Consider the following 15,336-nt stretch of genomic DNA (forward strand, 5'->3'; position numbering starts at 1 on the left):
ACCCTAGCTATGTCTCTCTATGTGTGCTGGAGTCTGCCAGCCAGCCAGCCACACCTTGGCTCTCACTAGCCTTAAAAATTACCACAGGGTGACCATAACACACTACCAGTCCTGGATTTTCCCCCATAGATGTATGTCCTGTACTGCCCAGCCCTCTCCTGGATAGTGCACATATACTGAGTCCGTTATTCCTTTAAGGGAATAATATGCACACAACTTGTTGTCCCAAATGGGGTTACCCAGACACTTCATCTTGGACACATTACATTAGAGAAAATAATTAAACAATTTATTAACTTACAAAGAGTTAGATTTTAAGTGAGTTTACAAATAATGAGGCATCAAAGTCAGAAATGGTTACATGAAAAACAATGATAAAACACTTACTAGTGCCTAACTTAACAAACTATATCAGATTCAAGCAAAGTTTCTCGCCACATGCTTTCAGCAATCTTACTGACCAAAGGACCCAAGGACTCTTCCACCAAAGTGTACTGCTTCCTTTGTTTCTTCAGGTGCAGTGAATATGATGGGCAGGGGGGAGGGTTTCTTGAGGTGTTTATCCTGCCTTTTTATAGTTTGTCCCCCTTCTTGAAAAACATTTCCAGCTGAGAACCAGAAGCCAAAGAGTCTATGAGAAGGATATTCCCTGCACTTGTTTTAACTTTCTTTGTCTTTCCTTCCTGCTTGATGACTCTGTTTACTACTTAAATGCAAATTAAGGACAGCACACATTCCTGTGTTTAGGATAACTTCTGTTTGGGCATGACTGTGGGGTTTGGAACATGTGTTAATAACACCATAGAGGGGAATCTTATAACCTTGCATACAATGTTGTCACACATATTTTACCAGGACTATAGTGACCAGCAAATTATGAGTTTTCAAATGATACCTTACAAGACATACTTTGTACAATGATTATAACAATAATGTGTAGCGTGTGAATACAAGGGTGTATTCTGTCTCAAGGATGCAAGAAGCCCTGCTGATAACTCCCTCTTCTACAGAATCTGAATTAGGGCCCCAGGTATCCATTGGCCAAAACCCAACAATATTACTGGCATTACTGGGGGGTGAGAGGCTCTCCCATGTACAAAAGAAGCAGCTCCTCCAATTGATCAAGAACTTTACGACTGTATTCTCCCTCCACCCAGGGAGAATGCAGTTAGTCCAACATCACCTAGCAATTATCCCGGGCCAGCTAGTCAGGGAGAACCCTAGACCGTTGTCCAGGAGGATGTGGGACTGTTCGAGAAGAAGTACGAGCAATGCTGGAGAGGGGGGTAATTGTGGAGCCCCAAACTGAATGGAGGATTCCATAGTTCTTGTTCCCAAACTGCACTGTTTGGTTGGGTTTTTATCAACTTCAGGAAGGTTAATTCTATCTCAAAATTTGATGCCAATCCAATACCAAGGATGAACAAGTTACTGGAGTGGCTAGGACCAACAAAGCAGCTGTGCACTACAGACCCAACAAAAGGTTATTGGCAGATCCCTTTATCCCCCTCCTCACATGAGAAAACACTTTTCTACACCCCTTTCAGGCACTTCCAGTTCAAAACTATGCCTTTTGGCCTCCACGGAGCTACTGCAACTGTCCAATGGCTTATGAATAGGATCCTCAGCCCCCACCATCAATACGCCACAGCCTCGACAACATGACCATTTATAGTCCTACCTTGGAAGACCACCTGTAGCACTTAAAGACAGTGTTAAAAGCCCTCCAGGATGAAGGACTAATGGCCAACCCTGCAAAATGTAGATTAGCCATGGGTGAGGTAACCTATCTTGGGTTCTATGCAGGCAGCAGCACTGTGAAACCAGTGGCTGACAAGGTACAGGCCCTACCAGCATGCCTAATAATCCAGAGAAAGAGGCAAGTGAGGCATTTTCTCAGCCCGGCAAGATATTACTGGAGGTTTATCCCCACTTTCAGCTCATTTGTGGCCCCCCTTAAGGACCTCATAAAGGAAACAACTCCTAAAAGATCCAGTGGGATGAGAAATGCAAGGAAGCTTTTAGTGAACTGAAAGCATGACTATGCTGGGCACTCGTGCTCCACGGCCCCAATTTTCCCTGTAAATTCATACTGCACAATCAGACGCCTCAGGCATTGGACTCAACGCCATACTCTCACAAGACTTTGGAAAAGAAGAACACACAGTCCTATACCTGAGTAGGAAGCTATTCCCTAAAGAAAAGGCCTATTCAATTATTGAAAAGGAGGCACTAGCGTTCCAGTGAGCTGTGGATTCCCTCCGGTATTACCTGTTGAGCAGCCCCTTCTCCCTGATCATGGATCACACTCCACTAAAGTGGATCCAGACAAAAAAGACACAAACCCTCATATAATGCAATGGTACCTTGTGCTACAACCCTATAGTTTCAGAGTACAACACTGGGTGGGAAAAAAACATAACACCCATTTCTTTTTGTGAGAAATGGGGATGGAGACAAACAACTCCAGAACAGCCTTTACAATTTGAGGGGTAGGATGTGACGGGGCATGCCCTCATTCTGGTGTAGAGGAGACTAATGAGCTTGTCTGGGATCATTCCAGACTGATGAGGCACACCCATAAGGCTTGCCATGACTGGAGGCAGGGAGAGTTTAAAAAGGGAACACCTACTATAGGAAGGTGTGGTGAACAGGAAGAGGACTGTTACACCTCAGAGACTGCTGACCACAGACAGAGAGCAGAAGGAGACAGTTGGAGGCCTCACCATCTCTGAAATTATGTAGACCAGCTGTAAAGCCACAGGCCAAAAGGTGGGGCTAGAGGTAGGCCTTAATCAAAAACAATAGACTCTCTCATAAGCCAAGCCCAAAGGGCTGAATTCCAAAAGACTGCCTAAGTTACAGGCCACCTTTGCTTTGCTTTCATTCAGGTTTTTCCTCCCCCATAAGGGAAAGAGAGAGAAAAAGACTTTTCTTTTGTTTTGCTTAGAGAACCCCACATATGCTATGCTCTGGGGAAGGACATTATACACATTTTGAAGCAGAGTCTAATGGGGACTCAGGGGAACCCCTGATCCCCAACAGATGTCTTTAAGGCTATACCACAGTGCCCCACTGTCTTTTAAACAGCTTGTGCCTGGAGAGACCACACCCTGAAAGGAGAAGAGATTGGCAGAGTGTAAGGGGTGGTTTGTGTCTGTCTATGTTAGGGTGACCAGCAAGTGTGAAAAAGTGGGTGGGGGGGTAATAGGAGCCTATATAAGAAAAAGTCCCAAAAATTGGGATTGTCTCTATAAAATTGGGACATCTGGTCACCCTAGTCTGTGTGTAATGTCACCTTCTAGTTCCTAGCTCGCAGATGGGGAAAAGGGATTTGCTACTGCTATCAACTATGGGAAAACTCTGGGTCAAAATCATTTTGGGGAAGAATCGTAAAAGAGTTCCTACTAGGAGAGGGCTAGTGGTCTGCTATAGACCCCCAGGGTCAGACTCAGATATGAGAGAAATCTCCTTAATATTATTAGAGAAAGAGAGAGACTATTGGGAATTGTATCAGAATGGGTGACTTTAACTTCCCTGATATAGATTGGAGAATAAGTGCTACTAATACTGGTAGGACCCAATGATTTCTGGGTGTCAGTTTTCTTCATCAAATTGTCATTGAACCAACAAGAGGTGATACAATTTTAGACATGTTTTTGAAAAGCAGTGAGGACATCACAGAAGAGTTGGTTGAGGGAAATAAAATTGGATTGAGTGATCATGAACTGATTCAATTTAGATTAAATTAAAACCAGGTCACCAACTGTGTGTGTGTGTTTCAAAGGGGGCAGACTTTGGGAAATTAAGGGAATTAATTAAAAAAGACAGACTGAAGAGCTCAAGGACTTAAATGAGAAGGAAGCTTGGAATTTCTTCATATCAACTATGCAGAAACTGTCTGATATTTGCATCCCAAGCAAGGGTAAAAAACATGTAGGGACAAGCTCCAGGCCCAGCTGGATGAATAACCACCTCAAAAAGGTTATTAGAAATAAACAGAGAGCCTATAGGGAATGGAAAAAGCTGTTGATCATCAAAGAAAAGTACCTCTCAAAGGCTAGAAAATGTAGGAATAAAGTGAGAATTGCTAAAAGTCAAGCTGAATTAACTCTTTCCAAGGAAATTAAAATAAACAAGAAGAGGCTTTTTAGTTTATAAATGAGAAGAAAATAAGGAAGGATGAGGCAGGGTTGCTATGCAGTGTGGTTAGGAAGGAGATTTGGGGGGAGGGATAGCTCAGTGGTTTGAGCATTGGCCTGCTAAACCCAGAGTTGTGAGTTCAATCCTTGAGGGGGCCATTTAGGGATCTGGGGCAAAAATTGGGGATTGGTCCTGCTTTGAGCAGGGGGTTAGACTAGATGACCTTCTGAGGTCCCTTCCAACCCTGATATTCTATGATTAAGGATAATTAGGTGTGGCCCATAGACAAAATGAATACTTTGCCTCGGTTTTCAATGAGGATGATAATATGGAACATGGGTATGAAGGCAGGACATCTGATGGAAATTAGCCTCTAAAAATGGAAAATACCTTGTCTGAGTAGAAGGAAAACTCAGCAGCCCTGGGGTTCACGTCTGATTTATGGCTTATGTTCTTAAAACCTCATTCTTCATGGCTTCAGCCAGCCATCTGCAGGGGTTAGGAAAGGATTTTCCCCTACCCCCAGTTGGGAATTCCCTGGTGCTGGTATCCTTCCTCTGAGGCACCAAGATGGTCATAAATGGCAATGGAACACTGGGTGGAGAGGGCCAGGGCTCTGAGGTGGCACTGAGCATTTTCTCTGTCAGGTGCTTGGCTGACTGGTTCTTGCTCATATTCTCAGGGTCTACCTCGGTGGTTCTCAACCTATTTACCATTGTGGGCTGCATATGCAGCTCTCTAGGTACTATATGGGCCACATGCACACAATATATATACTACCTGTATGGCCCTGAGGATGTCATATGAGCTGCAGCTGTGAGCTGATTGGGCCGCAAGTGGCCTGTGGGATGTGGCTTGAGAACCAATGGTCTAACTGATCACCATGTGTGGGGGCGGGAAATAATTTTTCCTCAGGTCATATTAGCAGTGATTTTGGGAGTTTTTTGCTTTCCTCTGCAGCCTGTGTGTGCGGGTCGCTTCCCAGGATTATCTGGGTATATCTCACTTAGTCATTTCCCTGCCATGGCAAGGGTCTCGGATATTGGTTCAGCTTGGTCCCTCCTATTCTCCTTATATCCTGTGGCATGTAATAGTCTAGTCTGCTGAGGGCTGTAATACTATGGTCTAATTTTGGGTTGGGGGTTCAGTTTGTGGGTTCTGGTTGGTGTTGGTGGCCAGTGGTGGACAGGAGGTCCGACTAGATGGTGGTCCCTTCTAGCTTATGGTCTGTGACTTTAAATCTCCTTTATTGCAAGTGGTAGACACCAGTGGTGCAGAAATGTCTGGACAAAGGCTCTAGGCTCTTCTCTCATTGTACATATGGAATGCAACACATGGATCCTTTATGTGAACTGGAAGCAGATGGCCAATTGCTGTCCAGCTTTAGCAGCTCACCACTTCTAGAGCCTTATCCAACTCCCAATGAAGTCAGTGGAAAGACTTGCGTTGACTTCAGTTAAATGCAAAGAATGAAAGTCAATGCAAGTTGGTTCATATGCCCGGCGAGAAACTGGATATAGCAAATACTGAAGCCAATGACAGGTTTCAGAGTAGCAGCCATGTTAGTCTGTATCCGCAGAAAGAAAAGGAGGACTTGTGGCACCTTAGAGACTAACAAATTTATTTGAGCATAAGCTTTCGTGAGCTACAGCTCACTTCATCAGTCCGATGAAGTGAGCTGTAGCTCACGAAAGCTTATGCTCAAATAAATTTGTTAGTCTCTAAGGTGCCACAAGTACTCCTTTTCTTGAAGCCAACGAGAAATTGTTGAGCAAAGCCATAGAGAGCTGACATCTTCTGTGTGACAAGAGTAGTGCTAGAATGAACGCCGCAGGGAATAGCAACTGCAACACAAATCAAATTGGCAAGTGGTGCAACTTGTACACCTCAAGGGCTGTTCTGGAATTAGGAACAATTCCTAAGGGTTGGTAGGTTAAAGGAGTTTCTCCTGGGTGGTAGGACAGCTTGGACTAAAATTATAGCCAGCAGCTCTGCTTTACCTGAACTTGAGTAAACCGTCTGATCCACTAGAAGATCTCCTGGTGGGGTTTATAAACTTCAACCTTTGTTAATTCCTTTAACAAGCTCCTTCCAATCCACAAGAGTGATCAAGGCATCAATTACAACCAGTGTAAGCAGATGACACTTCACAAAATTCAGACAGCTCTGCCAATGTCCTGTACCCACCACTCCTCTCCCTGCTATTCCAGTCCTGGGCTCCCCACAGTGCTCTGCCAATCCCTTCAAGCTTCATTTGGAAATGTCACAACAAAGAGAGCCTTGTGATTTGTAACATATATTTAAAAGCCATTGATTTAGTCTCTCCACTTGTGCCATTTTACCAAAACTAACTCACTTGAGTTTGCTGTGATCTGTACCGTTCCCATGCCAGAAAGGAAATGACACAACCCTCAAAGGGTTTTCTCTCTAACAAGCACTGTCAAAATGAGGCCATCCATCATTTATTGAGACCTCACCCTCTTGTGAAATGTCAGAAACTACAGCTAAGCAAAATAGGTGTTGCAAAAAGTTATCAGTTTGCCTGTTTTCAGGTTTGGAAACTTCTACAAACTTTGCCCTTGTTCAATTCATTGTTGCTTCTTGTAGGTTTCATTGACTCATAAGATTCTTCACAAGTTAGCCATTTTCTTCTGCCAAAAATCTTGATGGATGTTTCAGTTATATCTAGACTGGAGCTGAAACCATAGTTCAGAGGCCAACACAGACTTTCTTTAAGTCTCTTGTTCAGTTTTGTGTGGCTCTTTTTTGGACACACTTCTGTTACATGTCTTTAGTATTGCTTCCTCTCCTTGGCTGGCAATTACTTTGTTTCTTGTAGTGTATGGCATTAGGATAGTATCTCTTTTCATAGTTTGTGAGCCCTCCTGAGATGCTCATTGTGTTCTGTGATTTAGAAGTTGCCAGACACCAGCCATAGCAGCAGCAGGTATGTGGTTCAGCCTTCCATGTTTGCTCATATGTAACAAAAAGGGTTATTTGGGACCCAGCTGTGCCTGTGTTGCTTGTTAATATTATTTTTATTGTGTAAAGAGCAAATATGCCATATACTCTTACCTTTTTCCCTTTAACTAGGTGTCTACACTAATTACTACTTCAGCCTATAGCTATGACTTTGAATCTGTGAATCGCTCTGTTCATCTCTTTCCTTCATAGGCCATTGGGAGAAAAAGATTGCCTTCAGCATGTTCGTAACACTTGCAGGTCTCCATTAAGACAGTAGCCAGCACCAAACCTCATGCTTCAGGGCTCGGATGGTCACCGGCAGCGGTCAGGAAGGATTTTCCAGTTGGTCAGCTGTATTCTGGGAGTGTTTGGGGTAGGGGGTTACTTCTTCGGAAGCATCAGAGATTGGCCACACTGGGAGATGAGACACTAGACAGGGTGCACCAGCACTATAAAGTTGTACATCTTATGCTTATAAGAAGCACACAGGATTTTTTCAGGGGAAAAGGCAATACGACCCCTTTATTGAAGATGTAACAATTAGCATATGCATTTAATTACATATACACACTGTCCTGCCAATTGATGTTATCGTTACCAGTCTGGATCAATCTAGTGGCTAGCTAGGCTGATCATGGGTAGGTAAGAGCCAGGTTCTGTCAGTCGTGACACAATGCTCCGGGGAAGTCTTGGCAGGATGAACCCAAAGTATCATGGCAAGGCACCCTGTTTATATAGTGATTTTCCTTCATTGGGACCAATGAATTTACACCATTATGCTGTAATTAATTGTTTGAGTGCTTGTTTTCTTAAATTGTTCTTTTAACTTTTTTTTATTTTTGTATTATGTTTTTTAGGGAGTTACCCCATGCTGGCTTTGATTACCGCTGTTTTATTCCCATTGATAGGTGCTTGTCTTGTCTTTAGTGTCATCTATCTGCCCTCCTCTGACATTTCAGTAGGGACATGTTGCAACCTCCTGGCACCCTTGTGTCTGTCTTCAGTTCCTCCCTAGAATATCTGGTCTGGTGATGGCCTTCACACTTATTTTTTTTAACACACACATTCCTCATTCACACACAACAGAATTGATTTACACAGAACATTTGAACAGGAACATTAAATTGCAATGCAAGAGAAAAAACAACCATTGCATGCTTTTACTTATTTTAAACCTACAACTAATTGGTGACCCTAAAAGATCTGTCACTGCCTTGAAATCAGCACAGACACAGATTCTGGCAGATGCATCTCTACCAATGGCCCATTAGGCCATTCCTTTCTGTTTTCAGAAAGGGTGGCTGGCAGGATATGGTCAAATCATACACCAGTACATGCTACATTGTATTTTATATAATTTAGAATAAAGAATATGAAACATAAAATCCTACTACTACATACAGAGAATCCTCTTTCTTAGATGCCTGGCTGGTTTGTCTTGCTCACATGCTCAGGGTCATATTAGTTGCCAGATTTGGGATCAGGAAGGAATTTCCCCGTAGCTCAGATTGACAGGGAGATTTGGGGATTTTCGCTGCCTTCTGCAGCATGGGGCATGGATCACCCGATAGTATTATCTGGGCATCTCTAACCTAATCCGTTCCCTGTGACTGCAGCGGCACCTTAATCCCTCCTGTTCTTTGCCTGTGGCACACAACAGCTTAGACTCCTAAATGTCTATTTTTTTTTACAGCAGAATTTACAGTCCAAACTTACTTAGATGCTTTGAAAACTGTCCCCCAAGCATTGATCCTACAATCTCTAACTGCCTCCCCAGTTGACAAAAGCCTGAACTCTCCCTCTGCCAATATCTCCCGTTTCTCCCATGACAGCTTCTACAACACAGGATATGTATTCAACGCTAAATCCAGCAGCATGTTGAAAACTGAAAGTATGGGGAAAGCATAAAAAAATCACACTGGAGCTACTTTACGGTGGGTTTTTACCAGGCAGTTCCTCTGCACCGCCCAACCAGGATGGCATGTCTGAGCGGGAGCAATTCCCCACTGCATGGAAGCAGCAATCAGGAGACACACATTCCCTAATATCTCACAAGCCCTTGCTAGGGAAATATCAGGAACCAGGGAAAATAATGTCATTTCTAACTGACTCAGGGAGGACACAAAAACTGCCACCTCTCCATGTGAGAAAACTAGTGGAAATGGCTTCCACTGACCCTCCTGAGCACAGGGAGTTGGCAGAGCAAATGAGAGAACTTAAAGACTATGATCTGTTGTAACCATTTGACTTCCAGCAGGCCACCAAGCTCAACCCAAACTCAGAAAACATCATGAAAAAACTGTGTGGAATTTGTTGCGAATGTCCAGAAATGCTGAGCATTTAATGCGTAACTGGTGGGAATTTAGCTATGGCAACACAGGGCATGTTACACTACAAACTTTAGTCAACCTATGTTAGGTCAACTTACAGCTACCGCAGTAATGACTGCAGTGGTGCAGCTCCACATTATCCTCCTTCTGTGAGGGGTCCTCACCAGGAGTACTTCCATTGACTTAAGAGGGGCAGTCAGCAGTGTGTATGTGTGGAGGGCTGTGGGGGAGAGCCTGGCCTCTCAGCTCCACATGTGGCTGCCTCCCGGACCTCCAGCTCCCGACTGGGAGCCCAGCTGCCACCACCCCCCAGGCTCTTGGCTCCCCCACTGCCCTTCTCGGCTCTCAGCTCCTTGCTGGGAGCTCAGCAACTGCCTGGGTTCACAGAGGGGAGTTCCATGTCTGGAGCCCAGGCTGATGATGGGCTCCCAGACGGGAGCTGGGAACCTAAACATGGCTGGACTTGCAGCAGGGAGCCAGGAGCCTCAGCAAAGCTGGGCTTCTAGTAAGGAACAGGGAGCCCAGAGCCCAAGGGGCACCCAGGCTCCCTGCAGGGAGAGGGGAGCCTGGGTAGCAGCCTGGCTAGGAGTAGGGAGCCTGGGCAGCAGCCCAGCTGGGAGCAGGGAGCCACGACCCCAGGGCTCCAGCTGGAGCCCCACCCCACCCAACACACACACACCCCCTGGGGTAAAAGCCTGAGCTGTGAGCCAGACTTTCGTGTCAATTTCGCAGCTCCAGCAGAGAGCCATGAAATTGTCAAGAATGAGAGCCAACAGCTGACATAAGTAATCTGTGCAGCCCTAATTACACCGACACAAACATATGCCTCTCACGGAGGTGGAGTTATTATGTCGGTGTAGTAGGGCACTTACATCAGTGGGAGCAAGACTGTAATGTGGACACTGACTTAATTAGGACATTGCCTTATGTTGACCTAACTTTGTAGTGTAGACCAGGCCATATCTCTTACTGCATGTACCTGGTGGGGTGTATCTATGCTGAGATTCTAATTAGTTGATGTGATGCCTCTGAATTTTTCTATCATTTAAGAATTTGGGACACCCCTACTCAGAAATAAAATGAACAAGTAATTTTTATGGGGGAGGTTGTTGAATTTCCTTTGTGCCTTTCTCAGATTTATTGTAGGGAACCGAGGAATACACATTTGGGTATTATGTTGAATCGTTCCAAGGGATAGGCCCTAGAGTATTGTGTTTTACACTTGACCATTAGATCTGAACAAACAAAGATATCTAAGCACATAATGCAAGGCTGGGAGCATAATTTCAACTCTTCCAACTAGCAATGGGAATTGAGCAAGCTTCTGGGTTCAAATGTCAGGGAAGTTAAACAATGCAAGCTCAGTAACCAGTCTCAGAACTGGATATACAAGATTGTGCCAGGTATGTGCTGACGTCATTCCAATAACTTCTCCCCAGCCTGGAACATACTGACACATTGGTGTGGTTGGGATTTGTGAGGAAGTAAATATTGCACATTTGAGAGAGGCTCCCATTGCGGTTGAATTTCTGGCCTTTGATTGATGCCAGTTAGGCTTATGTTCAGTAAATCGGATTTCCTCATGAATGGAGATTATTGCTCTGGTAATGACATAGCCCAAATTAGCCCAGTGCATTAAAAGAGAATTTTTGCAAGGCCCAGAAAAATGGGAGCTTCTCTTTGATATCTGTTGCATTGCAGGGGTCCACAAGGGAATCGGCTATCCTGGATCTGGGGGGATTTATTTGTCCTGTTGTGCTAGGCACTGCACAAATATGTAACAGGAAGATGGCACCTGCCCTGAAGAGTTTACAGTCTAAGCAAGGCTTGATCTTGCAGCTCTCCCTCATGTGATCAGTAACTCTGGTTTCACTGGAACTATTCCATTGGAGTAAGAGCTGCAGGATTGGGGCTTTCTCTCCCACAGGCCAGACTTAACACACCAGGGACCAAATTCAGTGCAAGTGCTCATATCAGTGGTTCAGATGGAACCTTGGCAGATAATAGTGATTCTGTAAGTAGCATCTTTTAGTTTTAGAACAAAATTGTCAGAAAAAAAAAATTTCCCTGACTCTCAGAAACATACAACACACCACATACATCCAGTTTAAAAAGTTATGTGCCTTCAGGTTTAACCCATTTTTTTTTAAATCCGCTCTCCCCAATCAGTTGTCAATGTCTTGCAGTGTCTGCTAATGAGAGAGAACAGAAAGTTCATCTTTGCCCTCAACATGCCCATCGTACTTGACGCTCTGCATTAAGACAAATTACTATAATCAAATCTCATGCTTCAGCCAGCGGCCAACATAGTCAGGAAGGATTTTTTCCTCAATGTACAATTGGACAGACTTATCCTGTTATGTATTTTTTAGTCCTTCCCCTAAAGCGTCAGGGATTGGCCACACCTGAAACGGGCAACCTGCTGGGGTGGACTAATGCTCTGAGGTGGCACAGTGCATCATCTTTCTTAGATGCTTGGGTGGTGTGCTTAGTTCACATGCTCAGGGTCAACCTGATCACCAGATCTGGGTCAGGAAGAAATTTTCCCTCAAGTCAAATTGGCAGGAACATTGGGGATATTCACCTTTCTCCACAGCATGGCTCGCCTGCTAGGATCATCTGGCCATATCACACCAGTTCCCCGCCACAGGGTTCTCTGGCATTGGTGGCACACCTCAGTCTCTGCCTGTGGCACACAACAGTTCAGTTTCCTGAGGACTAAAATCCTTTGGTTTAACTCAAGTTATTGGGCTCAGAAAGGGGTATCTGGATGAAACGTACTACAGCAGACCAGGCTAGATGATCCAATGGTTGCTTCTGGCCTTAAATGCTATGAAACTATAACTCTTTGATCAATGAGTTCCTTGAAACACGCATGAAAGAGATAAACAACAACCCTGAGTTAAAAATCCTGTATTACCCAATATCTAGATAGGTGTCGAAGTCTTATTTATAGACTGACTAGATAAGACCAGCATACCCACCTGAGGATAACATTGTTGTAGCAAATTCCTGTGCATTCGCACTCGGCACAAACAACAGTACAATCCCACGCTCTTGTGTGCATGTTCATTTGTGCATAAAAATGCCATAGTAAGTCCCTGTGGGGCCTTGTGCACAGCATTACCACACCAAAGTCCTTTGCGTACACACTTCTGCACAACACTGCACCAACAAAAGCTGCTGCATGCTTGGTATGGTGGAAAATCAGGCTACTTAGACATCTAAATAAGGATTTAAGAGCCTAAATTTATACCTCTAGTTTTGAAAATCTTGGCCCAGGTCTCTGTGTATACAAGAAAAGTTTTCTCAGTGGTAACAAATGGAGTCTGAGTAATGTGTCTATTTGTGATTCTCAGGTCAGGCTGCCACATATTGGGAGGCTGCTTCTGTTGTTTACTTTCATTTCAGCTTGGGCCAAAATGAAAATCCCGCATCCAAACAGCTTAAGAAAAGTTTGAACTGCAAACATCAGGCCTGCTCTAGACAAATTATCCTTGTTTCTGGGCAGTGCTTGACATACAGAGCTCGATTTTTGGTTACTTTGTACCTTCTGTAGCCAATCACAACTTCACAATGTGCATGTAAAAGGCTAACACCAGGTGAGTGAGTGGAGATGATACAGTAGAGTTTCAATAGTTATTGGTTTCAGAGTAACAGCCGTGTTAGTCTGTATTCGCAAAAAGAAAAGGAGTACTTGTGGCACCTTAGAGACTAACCAATTTATTTGAGCATGAGCTTTCGTGAGCTACGGCTCACTTCATCGGATGCATACCGTGGAAACTGCAGAAGACATTATATACACACAGAGACCATGAAACAATACCTCCTCCCACCCCACTGTCCTGCTGGTAATAGCTTATCTAAAGTGATCATCAAGTTGGGCCATTTCCAGCACAAATCCAGGTTTTCTCACCCTCCGCCCCCCCCCCCCCCCCACACAAACTCACTCTCCTGCTGGTAATAGCTTATCCAAAGTGACCACTCTCCCTGCAATGTGCATGATAATCAAGGTGGGCCCCGATAATGTCACGGCTAACCTGGTGGCTGAACTTTGTGACTTACCCGTAACTATTTTACATTTGGGGACAATGTATACCTTCAGATCAGCGGCACTGCTATGGGTACCCGCATGGCCCCAAAGTATGCAAACATTTTTATGGATGATTTAGAACAACGCTTCCTCAGCTCTCGTCCCCTAAAGCCCCTACTCTACTTGTGCTATACTGATGACATCTTCATCATCTGGACCCATGGAAAAGAAGCCCTTGAGGAATTCCACCATGATTTCAACAATTTCCATGCCACCATCAACCTCAGCCTGGTCCAGTCCACACAAGAGATCCACTTCCTGGACACTACAGTGCTAATAAACAATGGTCACATAAACACCACCCTATACCGGAAACCTACTGACCGCTATTCCTACCTACATGCCTCCAGCTTTCACCCTGACCACACCACACGATCCATCGTCTACAGCCAAGCTCTGCGATACAACCGCATTTGCTCCAACCCCTCAGACAGAGACAAACACCTACAAGATCTCTATCAAGCATTCTTACAACTACAATACCCACCTGCGGAAGTGAAGAAACAGATTGATAGAGCCAAAAGAGTTCCCAGAAGTCACCTACTACAGGACAGGCCTAACAAAGAAAATAACAGAACGCCACTAGCCATCACCTTCAGCCCCCAACTAAAACCCCTCCAACGCATTATTAAGGATCTACAACCTATCCTGAAGGATGACCCAACACTCTCACAAATCTTGGGAGACAGGCCGGTCCTTGCCTACAGACAGCCCCGCAACCTTAAGCAAATACTCACCAACAACCACATACCACACAACAGAACCACTAACCCAGGAACCTATCCTTGCAACAAAGCCCGTTGCCAACTGTGCCCACATATCTATTCAGGGGACACCATCACAGGGCCTAATAACATCAGCCACACTATCAGAGGCTCGTTCACCTGCACATCCACCAATGTGATATATGCCATCATGTGCCAGCAATGCCCCTCTGCCATTTACATTGGTCAAACTGGACAGTCTCTACGTAAAAGAATAAATGGACACAAATCAGATGTCAAGAATTATAACATTCATTTGCATGAGCAAAATTCATAAACATTCATAAACCAGTAGGAGAACAAACACTTCAATCTCTCTGGTCACGCAATCACAGACATGAAGGTCGCTATCTTACAACAAAAAAACTTCAAATCCAGACTCCAGCGAGAAACTGCTGAATTGGAATTCATTTGCAAATTGGATACTATTAATTTAGGCTTAAATAGAGACTGGGAGTGGCTAAGTCATTATGCAAGGTAGCCTGTTTCCCCTTGTTTTTTCCTACCCCCCCTCCCCCGACGTTCTGGTTAAACTTGGAGAGTGGTCACTTTGGATACGCTATTACCAGCAGGAGAGTGAGTTTGTGTGTGCGGTTTTTGGAGGGGGGTGAGGGAGTGAGAGAACTTGGATTTGTGCAGGAAATGGCCCACCTTGATTATCATACACATTGTGAAGAGAGTGGTCACTTTGGATGGGCTATTACCAGCAGGAGAGTGAGTTTGTGTGTGTGTGGGGGGGGAGGGGGCGGAGGGTGAGAAAACCTGGATTTGTGCTGAAAATGGCCCAACTTGATGATCACTTTAGATAAGCTATTACCAGCAGGACAGTGGGGTGGGAGGAGGTATTGTTTCATGGTCTCTGTGTGTATATAATGTCTTCTGCAGTTTCCACGGTATGCATCCAATGAAGTGAGCTGTACCTCATGAAAGCTCATGCTCAAATAAATTGGTTAGTCTCTAAGGTGCCACAAGTACTCCTTTTCTTTTTGCGAATAGTTATTGGGAGAGGCAACTCATTCAAGAGAGAGAGTTGATGGATTGA

The sequence above is a fragment of the Lepidochelys kempii genome, chromosome 1 (assembly GCF_965140265.1).
Source record: "Lepidochelys kempii isolate rLepKem1 chromosome 1, rLepKem1.hap2, whole genome shotgun sequence".
Lineage (NCBI taxonomy): Eukaryota > Metazoa > Chordata > Testudines > Cheloniidae > Lepidochelys > Lepidochelys kempii.